The 21422-nt window shown below is 36.9% G+C and overlaps 1 long non-coding RNA gene across 1 annotated transcript in view; it reads left to right on the forward strand.

Moving 5' to 3' along the window:
- Positions 1-21422, forward strand: part of LOC307184013 — a 138588-nt gene that overhangs the window by 44332 nt on the left and 72834 nt on the right. Inside the window, exon 3 of the long non-coding RNA XR_013827649.1 lies at positions 20817-20883. This is a non-coding gene — a long non-coding RNA (uncharacterized lncRNA). The remainder of the gene's footprint in view (positions 1-20816; positions 20884-21422) is intronic.

Consider the following 21422-nt stretch of genomic DNA (forward strand, 5'->3'; position numbering starts at 1 on the left):
TAATATTTGACAAGAGTGCCAAGAATACTCATTGGGCAAAAGATAGTCTTTTCAACAAATGGTGTTGGGAAAACTGGATAATCAAATGCAAAAGAATAAAATTGGACTCCATCTTACACTACTCACAAATATTAACTCAAAATGTATTAAAGACTTAAATGTAAGACCAGAAATTGTAAAACCTGAAGAAGAAAATGGGAAAAGAAAGCTCCTTTACATTCATCTTGATTTTTTGGATATGACACCAAAATCACAGGCAACAAAAGCAAAAATAAATAAATGGATCTACATCAGACCAAAAGCTCTGTACAGCAAAAGAAATAATCAACAGAATGAAAAAGCAACCTACAGAATGGGAGAAAATATTTGCAAATTATCTATTTGATAAGGGGTTAGTATCCAAAATATATACGGAACTCATATAATGTAGTAACAAAAAAAACAAACAATCCAATTAAAAAATGGGCAAAAGATCTGAATAGATATTTTTCCAAAGAAGGTACATAAATGGCCAATAGGTACATGAAGAGGTGCTGAATATCACAAATCGTCAGGGAAATGCAAATCAAAACCCCAATGAGATATCACCTCACATCTATTAGAATGGCCATTATCAAAAAGACAAGAAATCACAAGTATTGGTGAGGATGTAAAGAAAAGGGAACACTTGTGCACTGTTGGTGGGAATGTAAATTTGTACAGCCACTATGGAAAACAGTGTGGAGGTTCCTCAGAAAATTGAAAATAGAGCTATCAACAATGATCCAGCAATTCCACTTCTGGGTATTTATCCAAAAGAAATGAAAATATGATCTCGAAGAGACATCTGCACCCCCATGTTCACTGCAACATTATTCACAATAGCCACGGTCTGGAAACAACTTATATGTTCATCAACAGATGGACAAAGAAGATTATATATATATATATATATATATACACACACACACACACACACACACACACACACACAATGAAATATTATTCAGCTATGAGAAAGAAGGAAATCCTGCTATTTTCAACAACATGGATAGAACTTGAAGGCATTATGCTAAGTGAAATAAGCCAGAAAAAGAAAGGCAAATACTAGATGATCGCACTTATATCTGGAATCTGAAAAAGCCAAGCTCACCTAAACAGAGAGTAGAATGGTGGTTGCCAGGGGCTGGGGGGGTGGGGAAAACGGGGTGATGTTAGTCAAATGTTACTACCTTCCCATTAGAAAATGAATAAATTCTAGGAATCTAATGTATAACACAATGACTCTAATTAACAATACTGTATTATACACTTGAAAATTGCTAAGAGAGATCTTAAATGTTCTCACCACAAAAAAAAGGTAATTATGTGATGTGATGGAGGTGTTAACTAATCCAATTGTGGTATTATTTTGCAATGTATAAGTGCATCAAATCATCATGTTGTACACCTTGAACCCACAAAATGTTTTATGTCAATTATATCTCAATAAAGCTGGAAAACTAAGAAAGATACCAGAGCTCGCTCACATGCTCACTCTCCCTCCCCCATGCAAGCACATATGGAGGAAAGGCCATGTGAGGACACGGTGAGAAGGGGGCTGTCTGCAAGCCAGGAAGAGAGTCCTCACCAGAAAGCAACCATGCTGGCACCCTGAACTCAAACTTCCAGCTTCCAGATCTGTCAGAAACTAAATCTCTGTTGTTTAAGCCATCCAGTTTGTAGTATGTTGTTATGGCAGCCCCAGCTCACTAATACGACTCCCCACTTTTACATGAAGAACAAAATCCAGAATTCTCAGTGTTACTAAAGGAGGCCAACATTATCCTAACTTGTCTGTGACCAGCTTCTCCTGCATTGACTTAGCACCAGGCACACTGGCCCTCTTGATGTTCCTTAAACACACCATGCCCAGTTCAGTCCCATCTCATGGGCTGTGCACTTGCTTCCCCTCTGCTTGAGTCAGCTTCCTCAGGCCCTCCAATGTCTCAGTTCCTCACTTGGTCTCCGTGTAAAATCTTCTCTTCACAAAGATCTTCTCTGACCACCTCATCTAAAACAGCAACTCCCATTTTCACTCATGCTCCATCATTTTATCCTCTCACTCTGTTCTATTCTTCTTTGTAATGCTAATCCCCACCTAAAATTGTTTATTTATCATTTTACTTATTTTCCTAAAGTATCTCCCCCACTGGAAGATAAACTCCATCGGGGCAAGAATGTAGCCTGTCTTGTATACTACTGTATTATAGGAATGTACATATTCCTATTGAAAATTCTAGCCTTCCAGATATTGGTTTTAAAAAGCCATGCATGGTCCAAAAAAAAAAAAAAAACTTTTGCACATGAAACAACAGGCAAAGTTTTAAAAACTACATGTTAAACAGAGTAATGAAAACTTTCTAGGAAAAATCAATAACATTTTAAGTCAAGCATTGTGCTAAAAATGTAACACTGCAGAGTAATGCATAGCATGACTTCATCAGAAATCCATAGAAGGGAAAAGCCCTTGGTGTACTATTTATGATAGAAACACCTAAAAAATTATGTTTAAGGGACTATTAAAAATAGGTGTAAAATGAATGAACTTACCTATGAAACAGACAGACATAGAAAACAGACTTGTGGTTGCTAAAGGGGAGGGGAGGTAGAGGAGGGAATTGGGTGTTTGGGGTTAGCAGACGCAAACTATTATATATAGAATGGATAAGCAACAAGGTCCTACTGTAGAGCACAGGGAACTATATTCAATATCCTGTAATAAACCATAATGGAAAAGACTATATATATGTATATATATATGTGTGTGTGTGTGTGTGTGTGTGTGTGTGTGTATAACTGAATCACTTTGCTGTACAGCAGAAATTAACACATTGTAAATCAACTATACTTCAATAAAACAAATTTTAAAAAAGAAAAATAGGTGTTCAAATATAGTTGCCTTGAACAATTTCTTAACCTGTGGTTATAGCTTTAACCCACTCATCTCATCCCCAAAATTTTTGTTTTTGATAATGAAGCTATAGTAAAAAAAAAAAAAAAAAAAAAAAGGAAAAAAACCCAAATAGCATGTATCTGTGATACTTTCAGGTTGAGAGTGTAATTAAGATTAGCAGCTGGAGACAAAAAAAAACCCAGCTAGAGATTTCTGTACTTTAGTAAATTCTCCTAACAGCAGTAGCACTGCCACTATGAGCAATGCTGCAAGATAGTTTGCTCACACACCCTGCTTAGCCAGGAATGGGTGGCTTGAAGCAACCAGGAAGCCAGGTTTAAATTGGCAACATCATTTTCCTGCTTTGACCCTGTGACCGAAGCATCCTCACAGAACTTGGGTCAGTGAATCAGCAGGTATTTATCCGGTGCTTACTTGGTGTCCAGAGGCTATTAACTCAGCAGGATAACACAGGCAAGGCAAAAAGTTAGAGGCAAGAAAACAAAAAGGCAAAGGAACAAAAACTGAGAATAGAAAATCATATTTCACTGAAGAAAATTTTAGTACCACTAAAAAGTAGGAGATAATTATATTCACAAATACATGAAGTAAAGAATCGGGGCTTCCCTGGTGGTGCAGTGGTTGGGAGTCCGCCTGCCGATGCAGGGGACACGGGTTCATGCCCCGGTCCAGGGGGATCCCACATGCCGCGGAGCGGCTGGTCCCGTGAGCCATGGCTGCTGGGCCTGTGCGTCCAGACCCTGTGCTCTGCAACGGGAGAGGCCACAAAAAAAGAATCATCCACAGCTATAATCTAAACGTACCTATCAAACATATGCTAAAAACATTGAATGAATATATATATATATATTTTTTAAGTGTTTTGCTTGTTATTTCTATTGAGAACAATAGGAACTGCCTAGCTATTTATTTTGATGATAGAAAATTCCATACATCACCCCTCCCCCCAAACTTCTCATTCCTCTCAAAATTAAGCAGTTGTTTAAAAACATTTAAAAGTTCAAATTTGAGTACAGTCAAGCATTATCAGACAATGCCTCAAATTGTAGTGATTCCTAAATGCACTCTAATGGCAAAAAGAAGGTGGTGTCAAGGCCTACACCAAAAAAGAATCAGTCTCTATGACAGTCTGATGTGCACATTCAGAGGGGATCTCACCTTCTGTTCCAGCTACTTTCACATCCTTGATCTTGGAACCTCCTCCTCTGGCCTTGCATCCCTATTTCTGGTCCAAGAGAGACATGTCTGCAGCAATGTCACAGCCTTGAATATTTTATTTTTATGTGTGGGTCAAGTCCTCATAACCATTTATATATAATACCATTATGGCTTAGCACCATGAGATATATCTGTAAAGTTACTGAGATCAAGTTGCTACTTTCACATCCTCTGGCCTCTTAGCAGTGACCACATCTCCTACCCCACTGAGGAGAATTGCAGCTAACAGATGTGTAAGGAGCCCATGACTCATTTCACCTTTTTTTCCCATCTCAAGAGTTTGTTCCTGCACTAAAAGGTAATTCTTCTTGATTCAAAAGTAGATCCCCGGGCTTCCCTGGTGGCGCAGTGGTTGAGAGTCCGCCTGATGATGCAGGGGACGCGGTTTCGTGCCCCGGTCCGGGAAGATCCCACATGCCACGGAGCAGCTAGGCCCGTGAGCCATGGTCGCTGAGCCTGCGCGTCCGGAGCCTGTGCTCTGCAACAGGAGAGGCCACAACAGTGAGAGGCCCGTGTACTGCAAAAAAAAAAAAAGTAGATCCCCTACTCTCTCTTGCAATATTTTGTTTCATAAATTATTTCCTCAAAAACTGTATTTTAGTATCACACTTCTTTCCCCTGTAAAACAGATTTAGTCTCACTACTATAAAAAATATAATTAAAACACTCTTCCTCAACTTTGTACCCACTTCATAGCTGGCCGCCCTGTTCCTCTACCCTTCACAGCCCAGCTCCACAAAAGAATGGTCTTCAATCTCTGTCTACATTTCTTTTTTTTTTTTAATTGAAGTATAGTTGATTTATAATGCTGTGTTAGTTTAAGGTGTATAGCAAAGTGACTCAGATATATATATATATATATATATATATATATATATATATTCTTTTTCAGATTCTTTTCCATTATAGGTTTTTACAAGATATTGAATATAGTAGCTCCCAGTGCTATACAGTAGGTCTTTGTTGTTTATTTATTTTATATATAGTAGTGTATATCTGTTAACCCCAAACTCCTAATTTATCCCTCCACCCACCCCTTTCCTCTCTTGTAACCATAAATTGTTTTCTACATCTGAATCTGTTTTGGCTCCACTTCTGTATATCCCAGTTCCTCCTCAATCTCCAGCTACTTTCCGTGTGGCTCAGTTTCTCATATTTTCCTGGTAAAACTCATCAAAGACTTTCCTATTTCTAAATCCCTGTGTCCTTTTAGTCTTCACCTTAATTAAATTATCTTCTGTGTTTCTGCGGTAAGAAGTGGACCAATTCCTTTTTGAAACCCTCATCTCCCTTGTCTCCAGAGACAGTTTCTCTGACCACTTCTTTATCTTCTTTACTGGTGCCTGATATTTAAATGTTGGCATTTCTTTTTTATTACTCTGCAAATTTTCCTAGGAAATTGTATGTGCTGATAACTCCTAGATCTCTATATCCTTCCCTGCCTTTTATGTATCCATCCCATAATCTTCCCCACATACCCAGTTGCCTATCTCTATCAACCTCTATCCTGCAGTCTCAGATAAATCAAACTCAACATGTCCAAAGCAGAGATCATTCTATCTCTCAAAACTTAATCCTCAGTCTATTTTTCTTATTTTAACAAATGTCAGTGATATTTCTATGTCAGAAGGTTTCTTGCCATCTGTATTTTATCTATTCTGTTCCCTCTGCTGAAATTACACTTTTGTCCCACATGTCTGACTAGGAAAGCTTATTCATCTTCAAGTTTGAGAATCACTCTGTCATGAAGCATTACCAGCCTGGCCCAGTAAAACTAACCACTGCCTCCTGACCCTTAAAGAGATGTCTAGAATAGTACATGCAGCACTAAATTGTGAATGAGAAGCATATTCCAGGGAGAGGGAAAAGCACAGGGGAAAGCCTTAAGATAAGGAAGAACCACAAGAGCTCCAAGTGCCTGGAGTCAAAGGGACAGTGGCTGGAGAAACAATTGAAGAAGGAGGGTCCTAATCAAGCAGGGTCTTATAGGTTATGGCAAAATTTTTGCATTCTATCTTAACTGCAATGGGAGGCAAAACTTTTCAGTCTCTTGTTTAGATCCAAATTAGGTTTTAAAATGATCTCTAAGACTAAAGTGTGAATAGACTTCAGGGAAGCAAGATTATTAAAGAGGCAACCAGTTAGTAAGTCATTACAATAATTCAGCTGAAAAACAATGGTTACTTAGTCTGGCATGGTGGTAGGAATGATAAAGAACAGAGTCAAGATCTCTGACAAATTCTCTCTTACAAGCAAACAAATGAGACTATGTTGCTTGACTAAACTAATAATGTTTCAGGATGTTCCATGGTCATTACTGGCTGCATCCTGTGACCATCTGGAGATCAGAATGACCAGCCAAGCCCTGTGTCTTCACACACACCAAAAAACAACTTTTACAAAATTCATTGGCATGTTCCTCAAAGTTTGCTGTGTTCTTTGAACTCTCCTGACCTTGGGAAAATGCTTTGCCCACAGAAAACTTTTCAGCCAATAGAGCTTGGACTCTTCTTAAAGGTCACATGGACTCCTGTATTAAAAATGCTATTTTGTACATTTCTATTTCCTTTTTGGCTCCAGATTCTACATTTCTCTTATAGGGCAAGCAAAGCATAAAGTGAGATGCATGAAGAAAATGGGTTGTAGGGACCAAAGTACCGGGTCCAGCTCTGAATTCAAAGTTATAGGCCTAGTTGCAATGATATTTCATTATTAAATCAGTTATGCAACGTTCATTCCATAAATATTTATTGAGAACTGATTATGGTCTCAGATCCATGCTAGGTGTTAAGGATGACAAAGCCGTTGCCCTCCAAGGAACTCACAGACTATCAGATGGAGACTTTTTGTTAACCATTCAGCAATTTAAGCCCTACAGACACACAGATAACTCAATTTTTTAAGTATCATATAAGAAAGAGATAGAAGTATGGCTTTTTTTTTTTTTCTACTAGCTTTATATAATCAAAGCCAAGCGAAAAAAATAGGCTATTTTCTAATGGATTTACATATCTTGTAAATCTGGATAATCTGAATTCATATGGGTTGGCTATCTTCCCACTATCCAACCCATGTCTGCTAGTTAGTTATCAATTTTAATCTGTTTCTACAGTGGATCTAAAATGATTTTTCACATTTCCTTTATAATATAATAATGGTAAGAATAAGTAAATAGGGAAAGTTGTTGAAAATGACAGCATGTCTACATGGGAATAAATTTCCCTAAGACCACCTTTAAATATTTTTTAAAAAAACTCTCAATGAGAATATGGATCTCCAACATAAGGAAGGAAAATCATCTTATTTCATTTCATTGTTGAAAAGTGTCTGATCTCTGGGACTTTTAGGGATGACTGAGTTTGTTCTTTAAAACAAGGTTAATTAGGACTTCCCTGGTGGTCCAGTGGTTAAGAATCCTCCTGTCAATGCAGGGGACACGGGTTCTATCCCTGGTCCAGGAAGATACCACATGATGTGAGGCAACTAAGTCGGTGCGCCACAACTACCGAGCCCACATTCTAGAGTCCACGAGCTGCAACTACTGAGCCCATGCACCACAACTACTGAAGCCCATGCGCTCTGGGGCCCGCGTGCTGCAACTACTGAGACTGTGTGCCACAACTACTGAAGCCTGCGTGCCTAGAGCCCGTGTTCTGCAACAAGAGAAGCCACCTCAATGAGAAGCCCACGCACTGCAACAAAGAGTAGCCCGTTTGCTGCAACTAGAGAAAGCCTGACGCGCAGCGACAAAGACCCAGTTTAGTTATTTGTACTAAGTTGAGATGTGACATCTGAAACATACTTTCAGTGTTTAGTAAGCTAGGTGCAAGTGAGCAACATTTTTATGCTGGGTTTATTTGTGTATCTTTTCTATTTCTGATTTTAATGGTTGCTGTGGAATCTCAAATAGAGTAGAATCCTGAAAGTTTTTAATCATTGAAATTTCTTCATCAATCTCTGTGTTAATTATTTCATCTACTTATTCAGCAAATATTCATTATCTATCATGTGCCAGTTGGTAAAAGAACATAGCAGTGGCAATAAAGTAATGAGCAAACAGAAAAGGCCCTTGCCTGCATAAGCCTGCACATTCTAGTGGATGGAAATACATAGTAAGAACAGTCAGAAAACTATGTAGTGTGATAAATGCATGGAGAAAAAATAATCCAGGAAAGGAGATACAGCATGGTGATTAATAATAGAACAGTAATTACAAGAATAGGCCTAATTATCTGGAAATCACGGTGGCTTCACATACTTGAATATACATCTGTTTATTACTTATAAATATTTTTGATAGCTGGGTTCATATTATATTCAAAATAACTGGTTCTATATTTTATATATAATCAATCAAATTACATATTGAAATTGAGCTATGATAACTATAAGAATGAGTCTTTCTTCATGAATTTCCACTGTGAAACTCAACCGGAGTTAAATTATAACATCTTAGAACTTTGTCTGTTTTCATTGCTCTGAAGTGAAAGCTGACTTCTGTTGGCTCTACAAAGTGAAGAATATAATTACCTGGCCCCTGCCAATGAGTATGCATTTACTTTCCAGTGTACACCAACCTACACCCTACATTTGAAGGACTTCTGGTCCTCCACATCAGGTTTGGCTGAGGTTCTAGGGAAGACTAGTTTTGTTTCAAATCAGGATAACCTGCAGCAGACCAGAACCAAGGTGCTTGATAAGATACTCATTTAATTACATTGCACATCCCTTTTACAAACATACTAGATTCCTCAGAACTTCCCATAACTTAAAATTCCGAGTAGCTGCTTCCAAATTTTCCAAAACTAATTGATCTCACAGTGCTGAAAATATTCTTCAAGTACATGACATTTTGAATATACTCCAATTCTAAATCTGACTAGTCATTCTAAACTCCAGTTCCAAATTCCATTGCCTTCTTACAACTAAAACCACATCCATGTTTTCTTTTCTTTTTTCCCCCTAAATAGTGATATGCAGGTCAGTGTTTAACAGCTGATACTCCAGGGTAAGAAGACCGGATTTATAGTGTTTTCCCATTCTGTGGTATAACTCCTCTTGCCAGGGCTGATTCGAACTATCAGTATGATGTCACTGAATGTGGGGTTAGAAAACACCCACATTGGTTCTCAAGAGTCAGTTTGCACCAGCTCTAACACACCATGGACATAACACACCTCTTTATATCGCACTGGAAGGTACACAGAATTTGACCTGTGAAAATTTTTGTTTAACTGTTTCAGGCAGCTTTGGGGGTTGTAGTTGAGAAGGTTGGGCATAAGATATTCGGATCTGGTATCTAGTTTATAAACCAGACAACTGCCCAAGATACAGTCTTTTTTAGTATCAATAATAATGATTATTAATGATAATTTTACATCTCAAAAGAAAGTACTAAAGATTTATTTGAATTACAAATTCCTGATCTTCAAATACCCCCAAATACATTCTTGATAAAAAAAAAAAAAAACTATTATTTTTCATTGAGAGGTAAAGGCCTTATGAAATTTTGTTCTTGGCATCCTCACACAGAAATACTAGCCAGTTCACCATCAGCTGGCCAGCTCATGATTAACATAAAAAGTATTATAAACATAATATTTAATTACAATGATGTTGGGTTACTTTCATTGTTGAAGGAGAAAAGTGTGTTTTTCTTGAAGATAACTCAAAAGGAGCTATTTTGAAATTTTATGCAGTCTCCAATAACAAGTATTTTGACAATTCCAGCAAACTGAATTTAGAAATAGCAACACTTTAAACTTTTGAAATATTACACAATACATTAAGTTCTACCTCATGCTTATAAATTACACATGAAATCACACAAACACACAATTTTTTGTCACTGCACAGATATGCATGACCTTCCATTTGCAGTCTGTCTACATGCCTGGGAGAGAGTATATAGTTGACAGTGGCCTTTGCACAAGTATCACTGATAGTAACATGCAAACACAAGCAACACATACATGCAGAATGTTGCTTGTGCTGAGCTGGAAGTGAAGAAACTGTTCAGAAAATATTTGTTAATCAGTATCACACTTAGTAGAAATATATGAGATATTTTTATTTCAACTACTAATTACTTGAACTATGAATTGGAAGTAGACGAAAACACAGTATTTTTGTTTTCCATTACATTTTTAGACAGACATTAATTCATTTGATAATTTCCATCTATACATGTCCTACAAAATTATCTGAAAATGGAAAATTTTTTCATTTAATTTTATTGGCCTATCACCCCTCCAAAATTTAAGTGTTTTTCTCACAAACTAGCTAAAATTTCCTGTCAAAATCACTAGCTTAAAACTCTTATTGGTCTTATCTCAAAGGAGACTGAGCTTAATACTAATACTTTTCACTTTAGAAATGTTTGCTCCAGTGATTCTAGAATTTTTATTCCCATTTACACACGTACACACTCGTGATGTGTGATGAGTTAGAACTGAAGTGCAGATTGTTTTTAACTACAAATTCAAAGCATTTTATAACACTTGTTGGAAACAGCATTTATTTCAGAACCTATTACTAGAGCCTTCCTCCAGATTTTATGGATATATTATGAAATCTCCTTTGAATGCTTTTCTCCTTTTACCTTCTTAAATGTTGATGTTTTGAGGGTTCCCCCTTCTTACATTATATTTTTTCTTGTATGATGTCGAGTAGAATTCTTCTTACCTTGTTTGCCATATGTGTCTTACTTACACTTGGCCTTTTGTATTTTCATGGAAATTACAGACTCAGCTTATTAAGTCATATGCACACACTAGAATTGGAATGGAAGATGGAAAAGTGTACTGGGAAGGAGAATGGGAAGAGAGATTGGGAGGTTTTGTGGGGCATGTAAAGTACAGTGGTCGAGAGATCCACACCTACAAACTTGGGCTACTCTGCTAACTTGTGTCAGGCAAAAGGAAGAAAAACAAAAAATAAATGCCCTTTTTTCCCTCTAATAATCCAACTCCTCTATAGATAAAATTGTTTCCCTACAAGTAGCTAACTCCACCACTATGCCTCCAAAGATTGTGATGCTCTTCCCCACCATTTGAGGTCATTGAGAAAGAGATTAACATTAGAGTTAATGGAAAAGTCCATGCTTAGCACCATAAAATCTCAAGGCTGTGTGATAGAAGAATGCAGTTGAATAACATCGGCTGGAAAAAAGGACCAATATGCTTTGCTTTTTAATTCTTTCTGATAAGACATTAGACTCATAAATGACCAGATTTCCAGAGATTTTCATTTTAGGGACTGTCAATCAGGAACAGAATTGAGGATCTAAACGTGTGCATGTCTGGACTCCAAGACTGCTAAAAATGTTCCAGCTGCCAGAGGGAGTGAATATTTTGTCAGCATGCAGCTGAGGGGTAAATGAAGACAGCCAGGCTGGGTACACTGTCACAGTTGCCTCTGTATGTTCAGCTCACGTCATAGATTTCCTTCCCCCACCAGTCGCCTCCGTCTTTCCCTCCTTTATGCTTAATAATACTCGTATACTTAAATTTAAATATGTTCTTTGTATATTTGTGTATGCACTTAGATGTGTTTTTTATCTCTTTTTGAGATAAATCTGGTTAAGGTTAGAGATCATCTTTCTTCCCTTATAACTCATGTGATCTGATTCACAGTAATATGAACCATGGAACAGAGCTGTGATATAGACCAGGAAGTTTGTTAATTTCCTCAGCTCTTGGGTGGGGCGGGGCAGTGCATGGCAGACTGTGATCTACTAATTCTAAAGAGTCTAGAACTTCAGATTTAATGGTTTAGTACAAGAGATAGGATCCATTCAATATAGAAATTCTTTTATGAGACACTCCTCCGACAATTAAAATTTGTTCCCCTCAATAAGACAACTAAGAAAAAAGAAAATAATAAAGAAACTTGCCTCTCTTAACCTGCTGTATAAAATAAATAAATAAATAAATAAAAATAAATTAAAAAAAATTTTTTAAAGCACACTTATTACAAAAATAAATATTAATGGGACAAATGAAAGATAGCAATGATTACCAATGTTATCTTTATGTGGTAAGTCTATGGATAAATTTTTTATTCTAGTTTTTCTAGGCTGTCCAAATTTCTATAATTAGCACTCATTACTATTACCTAAGTAAAAAGTCATTATTAAAACACTCCACAAGGAAAAAAAAGAAAGAAAGAAACTTGACTCTCTTGATCTTAACTCTGGATGAGGGTGGGAATTCTTCCTTGACAATATTTAACCTCAAGCTAGCCCTCAACCTGAGTTTAGGTCAAACTTTATACTCAGTGTCACTCAAAATGCCCAACCTAAAAATTTACATCAAAGTGGTCCTAGGCTGACAATGTTCCCAGGTAGCACTGATAGAAGGAAATGTAGGGGGTTCAAATCCAGGTCTCAAAGAGTACTTACAGATACATTTCCAAGGAACAGGAGTACAAAATGAGAAATCTCAAAACATATAACACAAGAGGCCACTCTGAACAGGAGAAACAAGAAGAAGAAAACAAAATGGCATCACCACAGCAGAATCAAAACTGCAAAGGCTGAAGATGCTGATATTATAGGCTATAGAATATGAGATAATAAGCATGTTTAATGTATTTAAAGTAATTATTTTTAGAAGAACTAAATAGATTCTAGAAATTATATAATAATTAAAATAGAAGCTCCACATTCAGTTTAAAGCCGTTTATAGACAGAGCTGAAGGGTGAATTAGTGGGCTAGCTTGTTACTTTAAAGAAATTGCCCAGAATTGTGCACAGCTTTGTGTACATTAAAACTGTTAGTAGAAGATAATTTTTAAAGATGTAAATGAGAATATGCTAGGATTGAGAAAAGATACAAATCTTCACATTCAGGAACATAAGGAACCCCAAGCAAGACAAATGAAATCTACACCTAAACTTGTATTTAAATTACAGAACACCAAGAACAAAAAAAAAAAAAGGGGGGGGGAGTCTAAATAGGACTCAGAAAACTAGATGAATTTAGCAGAACTCAAGAAGCTTCCTACTCTAAAATGACAGTAGAGAAAGTAAAAAGAGCAATCCAGTATATACCCCAAACTCACTGATATCTCAGCATTGCTAGTATCTGATCATTTTGGAAGTGGGAGTAAAGTTAGGCCTAAAAAAGGAGGACCTAGCTACCCAGAGCCTTGCAGCTCTTTGTAGCCAGGGGGTTGTTGTTTTCCTACCCCAGCAGAACACTGGAGGTTTATCCCCTGAAAGGATAGAACAGAGTGTTTCTAGACTGGAGGGCTCAGGGCACAGCTGAGGACAGAACTGGCTACCACCCTGAAAACAGAGGGATTAAATGAAATGTTTACAAACTGGCTATTGAGATACCACCATCCCCCACCATCCTCCTGACTCTGAAACGTTAGCAGTCAGGTTTTACAGGCAAGGGAGGAGAAAGGAAGAATCTCTTCTGGGGAATCTTCCAGCTCTCATAAAAACACTGATAGGCAAGATGTCAGAGATTCCCCAATAAAATTGTTTAGCCAAAACATCTTAAAATAAGCTCACAGTCAATAAGTCCAAGACATGAATATGGAACTCTGAACACATTTTTAATGCCCCATTCTTAGGACAAGGATCACTATAAGATACTGAAGAATGTGAGAAAGAGTCACCAAAACAAAGAAACAGAAAACATTTCCAAGAAAATAGAGACCACACAAAGAGGAGAAAAATATTTTTCAAGTTATTTATATATTCAGAGAAATAAATAAGATAGTGTAGCCATAAAAGCATCTGAGACTTTAGTGAAAGAACAGATGAGGAAAAGGCACTGTATAAGAAAAATCACCCCATTTTTCCCTTCTGTGTCTCTCCTTTACTACTCACATAGAACACTTCACTTCTGACATTCTGGTCACCAAATGCATGGAGGTTTTTCCCCACATCAAGCAATTCTCCATGACTTCAACTGGGTGTCCTACTTTTTAAATTAATTCTACCTGGAGATAGTGTCAGATGCCACATGTTAAAGGCTCAGTCCCACAAGACTGCTCCCACCCCACTTCAGATGCCAATCACAAGTAGTAGGTTCCCAGGTTACCCACAACTTCTGTCCAGTTTGTCTACAAATTGAAGGTTCCCATGACCCCCTCTTCAGGCTTGATCATTTCACTAGAGCAGCTCACTGAACTCAGGGGAACACTAACTTATGTTTACCAGTTTATGAAAGGATATGATAAAGGATACAGATGAACAGCCATACGAAGAGATACACAGGGTGAGGTCTGGGAGCGTCCAAGAGCAGGAGCTTCTGTTCCCATGGAGTTTGGGGTGTACATTACCCTCCTGGTGTGAATGTGTTCACCAACGTAGAAGTTCTCTGAACCCCTTACTACTGGGATTTTTATGGAGGCTTCTTTACGTAGGCATGATCAATTATTAACTCCATTTTCAGCCTCTTTGCCCTCTCTAGGGAAGTGGGGGACAGGGCTGAAAACTCTAAAGCTTCTAATCATGGCTTTGTCTTTCCTAGAGTCACCTCATTAGAACAAGAGATGCTCCTAGTGCTCTTATCACGTAGGAAATTACAAGGGTTTTAGGAGCTCTGTGCCAGGAACCAGGGGCAGAGACCAATACATATATTTTTCTATTATCTCATAGGAGCCATTGGAAATTATAAACATGATAGAAAGAAATTAGAAGGGCTTAAAGATAGAATTAAGAAAATGTCCCAGAAAGTACAGCAAAAAGGCAAGAGATAAAAAAAAAAAATGAGAGAAAATGTTTAAAAAGTTAGGACACCAGCCCGTCGCATCCAAAATTTAAATTAAGAGCAGGGAACATAGGTAATCGTCAAAAAAGTAATCTAATAACATTTCATGGAGCAGAAGTTCATGAATTTCCAGAGTGGAAGGGTTCAAAGACTGCTCAGCACATGGATAAAAATAAAGCCACACTGAGACATTGTTGTGAAATTTCAAAACACTGCAGACAAAGAGCTTCCACAGAGAGCAAAAAGCAGGTTACATACAAAGGATAAAGAATCAGAATGGCATCAGGTGTCTGAACAGCAACACTGGAAGCCAGAAGGCAATGGAACAGTGCCTTCAAAATCCTGAGGTAAAATTCTTTCCAACCTAGAATTCTATACTCTGTCAAACTATCAGCATTGGAGAGGGAAACACAGGGGTTTCTAAGATAGGAGTAATGTTTTATCTTTTAAACTTGCTGGAGAGTACATGAGTAGTCATTTTATTACTCTTTAAGTCAGTTTAAATATACTATTTAAACTGTCTAATCTAGCACATAGTTTAAAAGAATAATTTTTAAAAATGAACAAGTAATGTTAATGTTAAAACAAAATGTTAGGCAAAATTTAAGAACTTGATGGAGTTGAATGATGGGTATGTATATGTGTGTTATGGTATTCTCTGTACTTTTTGTATACTTAATAGATATTATGATAAAATATTAAAAAAATTTTTTTCAAAGAATAAAGGTTTCGAGGGGAGATGGTGTGGAGAAAGAGTGAGAGAATGAGTGACAGCACACCAAAAGAACGTTCTCTCTGTCCCGAATTTTAAAAAGACTCTTCTTCATGGTGGGCTCTGATCCTTACTACCTTATCTTTACCATTTTTATAGGTGTAATCCTAAGCAGTGGACTCAATGAGTAGTCTATTCCACTTACAAAGCACAACATGACCTCTTCTATCAACTTATTGACTCTTGGCTTTTTGCATATGCCATTCAAAATTCATGTTGGAGTCTTTCTTCTTCCCGTATTCTACACTAGAAATAGGCAGGCTGTCATGATCCATGCAATGCTGTCATTATGTTCGTACAGTTTTTACCTTGTGTAGACTAGCTGGGTTCTAACCACTTAGTCATAAATTTCTTAGTAAGTGTCTATCCTCTTTTTCAGTATCCTCATCAGTATACTGGGAATAATAACAGTGTCTGACTTGTAGGGGTTTTGTGAGGATTAATGTTAGCTATTGTTATTATCACTATTTGCAAATGGCAGAGTTGTATTGTCATAAACTAAAAGTGGTCATCATAGTTCTCTAACATTGTTAAATAAATGCATAATGAGTATTTTGACTTGTAAGCTTAGATGTAAACATAGTCATATTGCAGAGAGACAATAAAATAATACTAAGACAAATATAAATATGACAACACTAAAGATTGGTATACATCAGTACTAAAAGGGTCTCTCTGAACTACGGCACTGTTCATTACTTTTGAAATAATTTTGTTAGCATGGAATTTTGGGGGTTTTCCCCAATCAATACTCTTTACTTGTTACAGTGCAAGGTAGTTGAAGGACAGCTAAGGACTTTTGGTTTGCTAAAAAAATATATTACCAAAAAAGAGGGAATAAATGAAGATGGCCTTACCTCCTTGGAAACCAAAATTGCAATTATTTCTACCAAACAGGAATTGTTTGGCTGAAGTCTTACAGAGCAGTAGGATAGCCGAAATACTAAATTTCCTATAGCCAACGGTTGCCTCATAACAGGTTGTGTAGGTCACAATACTCATCAAAAATAATATTAAATACAACATTTAAAAGATCAAGCAGGGGCTTCCCTGGTGGCACAGTGGTTGAGAGTCCACCTGCCGATGAAGGGGACACGGGTTCGTGCCCCGGTCTGGGAAGATCCCACGTGCCGCAGAGCGGCTGGGCCCGTGAGCCATGGCCACTGAGCCTGCGCGTCCGGAGCCTGTGCTCTGCAACAAGAGAGGCCACAACAGTGAAAGGCTCGTGTACCGCAAAAAAAATAAAAAAAGAAAAAATAAAAAAAAAAAAAGATCAAGTAAACTGCATATAAACATGTTGGTAGTACTAAAATTTGTCATAAATTCATATTGTCTTAATTTTAAATTATATAGCAATTTCTGCTCTTTGACTATTAGTACAATATTCCTGAATAAACTCTAAAATTATAATGCTGTTTAAACTCAAAAACTTATATAATACTTCCTTAACCTGAAGGCATCAATTATAGAGAGCTTAACATTAGTGAATTTTGGTGGTAAATCTGGAATAATTTGGTTATGATCCTGATTACATCAGAGGAAAATATTAAATGAACTCTTGTCCTTTCTGGCCTGTGCAATCCTAAGACTTTTTTGAGTTTGAGTTATACTATAGTTATAGATGCAAATACAAAATGCATTAAAAATTTTCCAAGCCTATTATCTTTTTTTTGTCTGACCAGACTCTGCTCATTCTCAATCCATGAGGCTCAGATAAAACTGACATCACCACTGGCTAAAGTGTTGACTCAAGAAAACAAAAAGAATAGCACATCCTCTTGGGCAAGAGATTGCTTCCCTCACTGGAGCTACTGAGAAAAAAACCTCCCTTTATCTGCTGAGGTTTCTAAACCATTAGCATATAAGTCTGGAGCTGCTTAGAGTATGTTTGCTGGGATTGCCTGCCTGAGAACGAAGGTAACTCAGAAGAAAACAGAGCAGATCAAAGGAGTGACATCGTTTCTTAATGACAATGTCTGAATCTCTGTATCTGAAGTAGGTCAAACCACAAACTTCCCAATTTCACAAATGAAGAAACAAGACAAAGACCGACTCTAAGGAAAACAAAAAATTATGCAGGAAAGAAGAAAAGAAATTATAAAATGCTACAGGGATCAGCTGTGAATAGCTTGTACGTAGTCATAATAATGTAAATATTGAATATTGATTTAACCAGAATTGCAATATAATTATATTAGGTGGATTTGAGGGTGAGAAGAGAGAGACAGATGAAGGGGGTAACGGTGAAACAACACTAAATCTACATCTATCACGTTAGGGAGTCAATAGATAATACCTAAAGCTGCAAAATCAAGAAGCAGCAATATAAGCACATTATACTGGAATATGGCAAAAAATTACCCCCCATCCCCCCCCAGAAAAACCACTGGAAGATTTAGTAATCTTTGTTGTGTGTACTTGGTAATCCCTTTTAATGGGGGAATTCAAATCTTTCATTTCTGCAAAATGTTCTTGATTTACTTATTTGATTATTTTCTTCTAGCCATTTTCTCTTACTTCTGTTTCTTAAATTTCTGTTACTCAGATATTGGACCTCCTGGATGGTCTGTAGTCCTCTGATTTCAAAATCATTTCTTCCTTCTTATCCTCTCATTGTCTTTTTCCTCCACTTTCAGAGAGATGTCCTCAACTTATCTCTTTATATTTCAACCCTTTTATTATTTTTGTTTTAAATTTCTACTCTCATAATTTGAATTTTTAGGAGCTCTTTATTTGTTCTCCTTAGAGATGAGATAGATGATAGATAGATAGGAAGGTAGATAAATAGTTAGATAGATGATAGATAGCTAGTCAGTCACCCTGTTCTAATTTATGGCTACCATACTACCTCTTGTCGATCTGGGATACGAAAGACAGTATTTTCGTTTTCTTCCCTTGCCTATGTTCATCTCTTCAATGCTGCTTTTATCTGATTGTTTCCATCTTTGTCTTTCACACAGAGGCTCCCCTCAAATATTGAGTGACCTCTGGTTTTCTAAGAGTGGGGGGACTAGAAAGCTGATGGGAAGCTCTGAGCACTTCTGGATGCAGTATGCTGAGGGGGACTTTGCTTTTGGTGGGTGATTTGGGTGACTCATGTCATTGAAGGAACCCTGATGTCAGGATCCTAGGGCTGATCAGATTCCCCAGAGGTGACTTTTCCATTCCTAGGCCTAGGAAGTAGTGGGTGGAAGCGAGCACTTTAGGAACCAAGTGTGAGAAGACAAGATGGGTGTTCTTAGAATTCCATATGTTAAAGTTCACTTAATTCTACTTTTTAGCAAGGTACCAGTAACTACGATTTTGCCTAGTGTCCTTCTTTTCAAAACTCCTCTTTAGAATAAACCTGTGATCTTCTGTACTAATTAGGAATGCTCAAGTGGTCCATTTTACAGATAGGGAGAGAGCTCTGTGGGGGGAAGTGTCCAACTGCATCCCACTGACATTCAACCCATTCTCCTGTTTGTAGCCTCACATTTAACACAGTTCAAAATCACCTAGTGCCAATAATTTTGAGCCCTCAGAAAATCTGAAATGTAAATTAATTTGCTTCTTGACTTTCCCCACAGTTGCTTTCTAAAGTTTTAATAGGCAGTTACCACTTCTGAGTCTGCTTCTCAGTTTCTAGAATTTTCTTGTATTGACTCCTCTTCCATCCTCTTTGTCTTCATGGGTTTGTTCTTTTTAAATCACTCTCTATCATTTTGATGATATTATAGAAAGGAAGCAAACACAAGTACCTATATTTGGTCCATTATCTAGAAGTCTAATCTCAATTTTTCATCATTTTAGCTCTTATAGCAAGCACCCTAAAACTATAGATATTAGGTTTATATAAAATATCTGAAGATAGATATCTTTTAAATGGTTTAGATTGAGCAGATTTAGGCAAATCATGGAAACTCCTATTTGGCCACCAAAATTTTATTATTATTAGCTTTTATAGCAGTTTATGAATTTCTTAAATTGACTCAGAAAAAGTTCCCCTCTCATTTTCTAGGTCCTAAAACTGATTTATTCTTTTTTTTAAATTAATTAATTTATTTTATGGCTGTGTTGGGTCTTTGTTTCTGTGTGAGGGCTTTCTCTAGTTGTGGCAAGCGGGGGCCACTCTTCATCGCGATGTGCGGGCCTCTCACTATCGTGGCCTCTCTTGTTGCGGAGCACAGGCTCCAGACGCACAGGCTCAGTAATTGTGGCTCACGGGCCCAGTTGCTCCGTGGCATGTGGGATCTTCCCAGACCAGGGCTCGAACCTGTGTCCCCTGCATTGGCAGGCAGATTCTCAACCACTGTGCCACCAGGGAAGCCCTAAAACTGATTTATTCTATACATAATTTCCTCCATATTTTGAATTCAATAGGAGATTGTTTCACTAACATAAGAGAATATTTTCAAATCTGTTTTCACCAAAATATCTGTGTGTGTGTATATATATATATATATATATATATATATATACTTAAACATATATATAATTTTTTTATGGCATATAAACAATGAGCAAGCTCTAAAAACTGTTTTCCCTTCAGTCCTCATTCAATTTTTAATGATAAAAGTAATATTAGTCTATTTAGTTTGACAATAACATATTCAAAAGTGCAGTTTTCAGGTACATCTTAGTATAAATTCAACTTTATAGAATTTATGGGATTATCTCTGCTAGATGGTAAGCATCTGGACATCAAATATAGGTTAATGTTTGTGTTTCTTTCCATGTCTAGCACAGTGAATTGTACCTCGAACTTGGACAATAAATGATTATTGAAGTGCAATTGATATTCAGCATAATGATCATGAGTCAGGATTACATATAAGAAATCTAACAGATTAAACCTTTACCAGTCTCTAGGTAATTTTTACCAAAAGTTTGGAACCAAAAAATGATTATTTTTTTTCCTTCTAAAGAACAAGAGGAAGCATTTCGGACTATGTAGGGATTAGGAGAGATGATTGAGCAGAATGTCCAATAAGATTGTATAGTTAGTCAAATTTTATTTTTAAGCTGTTTTCCTAAAACTTAAAAGCTTTCCTCTTTGATGTTTTGGGAATCTCTTTGTTAGTGACATTGGAGTCCTTGGTGTACAATTGCACATTGTCTCATGTGTTCCTGGCCAGCACCAGGTAGCAGAACCAATATTACTCAATGTTTTTTTCTTTCTAAGGGTGAAGAAGTTCACGTAAGCCACCTGGCTGGTCTAGGCTTCTTCCACACTGAGATATTTCAAACAGGTATGTGGAATCTTTACTCACTGAATAAAATAAGAACCTTGTTTGAAGCAAATGTTTTCAATATTGTTTATTTATTCCATGGTATTGTCTGAAGGAGTCCTGTGATTCTGACAAAATTTGGTTCTCTAAAGAAGGGTATCAAGAAGCACCTAAAGCTTTTATCTACCAATCTGAAGCAAAACCGTCACTAAGAACTAACTAGATTATAAATCCTTTGAGGGCAAAAACAATTTCATTTTATCTCTCATATTTCTTCATCACTCTAAACCACTGATGGACATAAAATAGATGTTCAATGCCCTTGTTGGCTGAATAAGCAGTTTCCAAAAGGGCTTATCTTTTCCAATTTTAAATGGATTTTATTGAAATTTACTACCTGGGCAATGTTAATTTGTTACTTCATTGAGGAAGAGCTATAATTCACATTTCTACTGGTTAGTAAGTTTTCCAAAGTTGTTTAGCAAAATGAATTTGATGTTAAATCAGCACAAAGGTTAGAAAAGTCACTAAGAAACTTTGCTTATTATTTTATTTATTCT

This window comes from Stenella coeruleoalba, assembly GCF_951394435.1.
Source record: "Stenella coeruleoalba genome assembly, chromosome: 3".
Classification (NCBI taxonomy): Eukaryota; Metazoa; Chordata; class Mammalia; order Artiodactyla; family Delphinidae; genus Stenella; species Stenella coeruleoalba.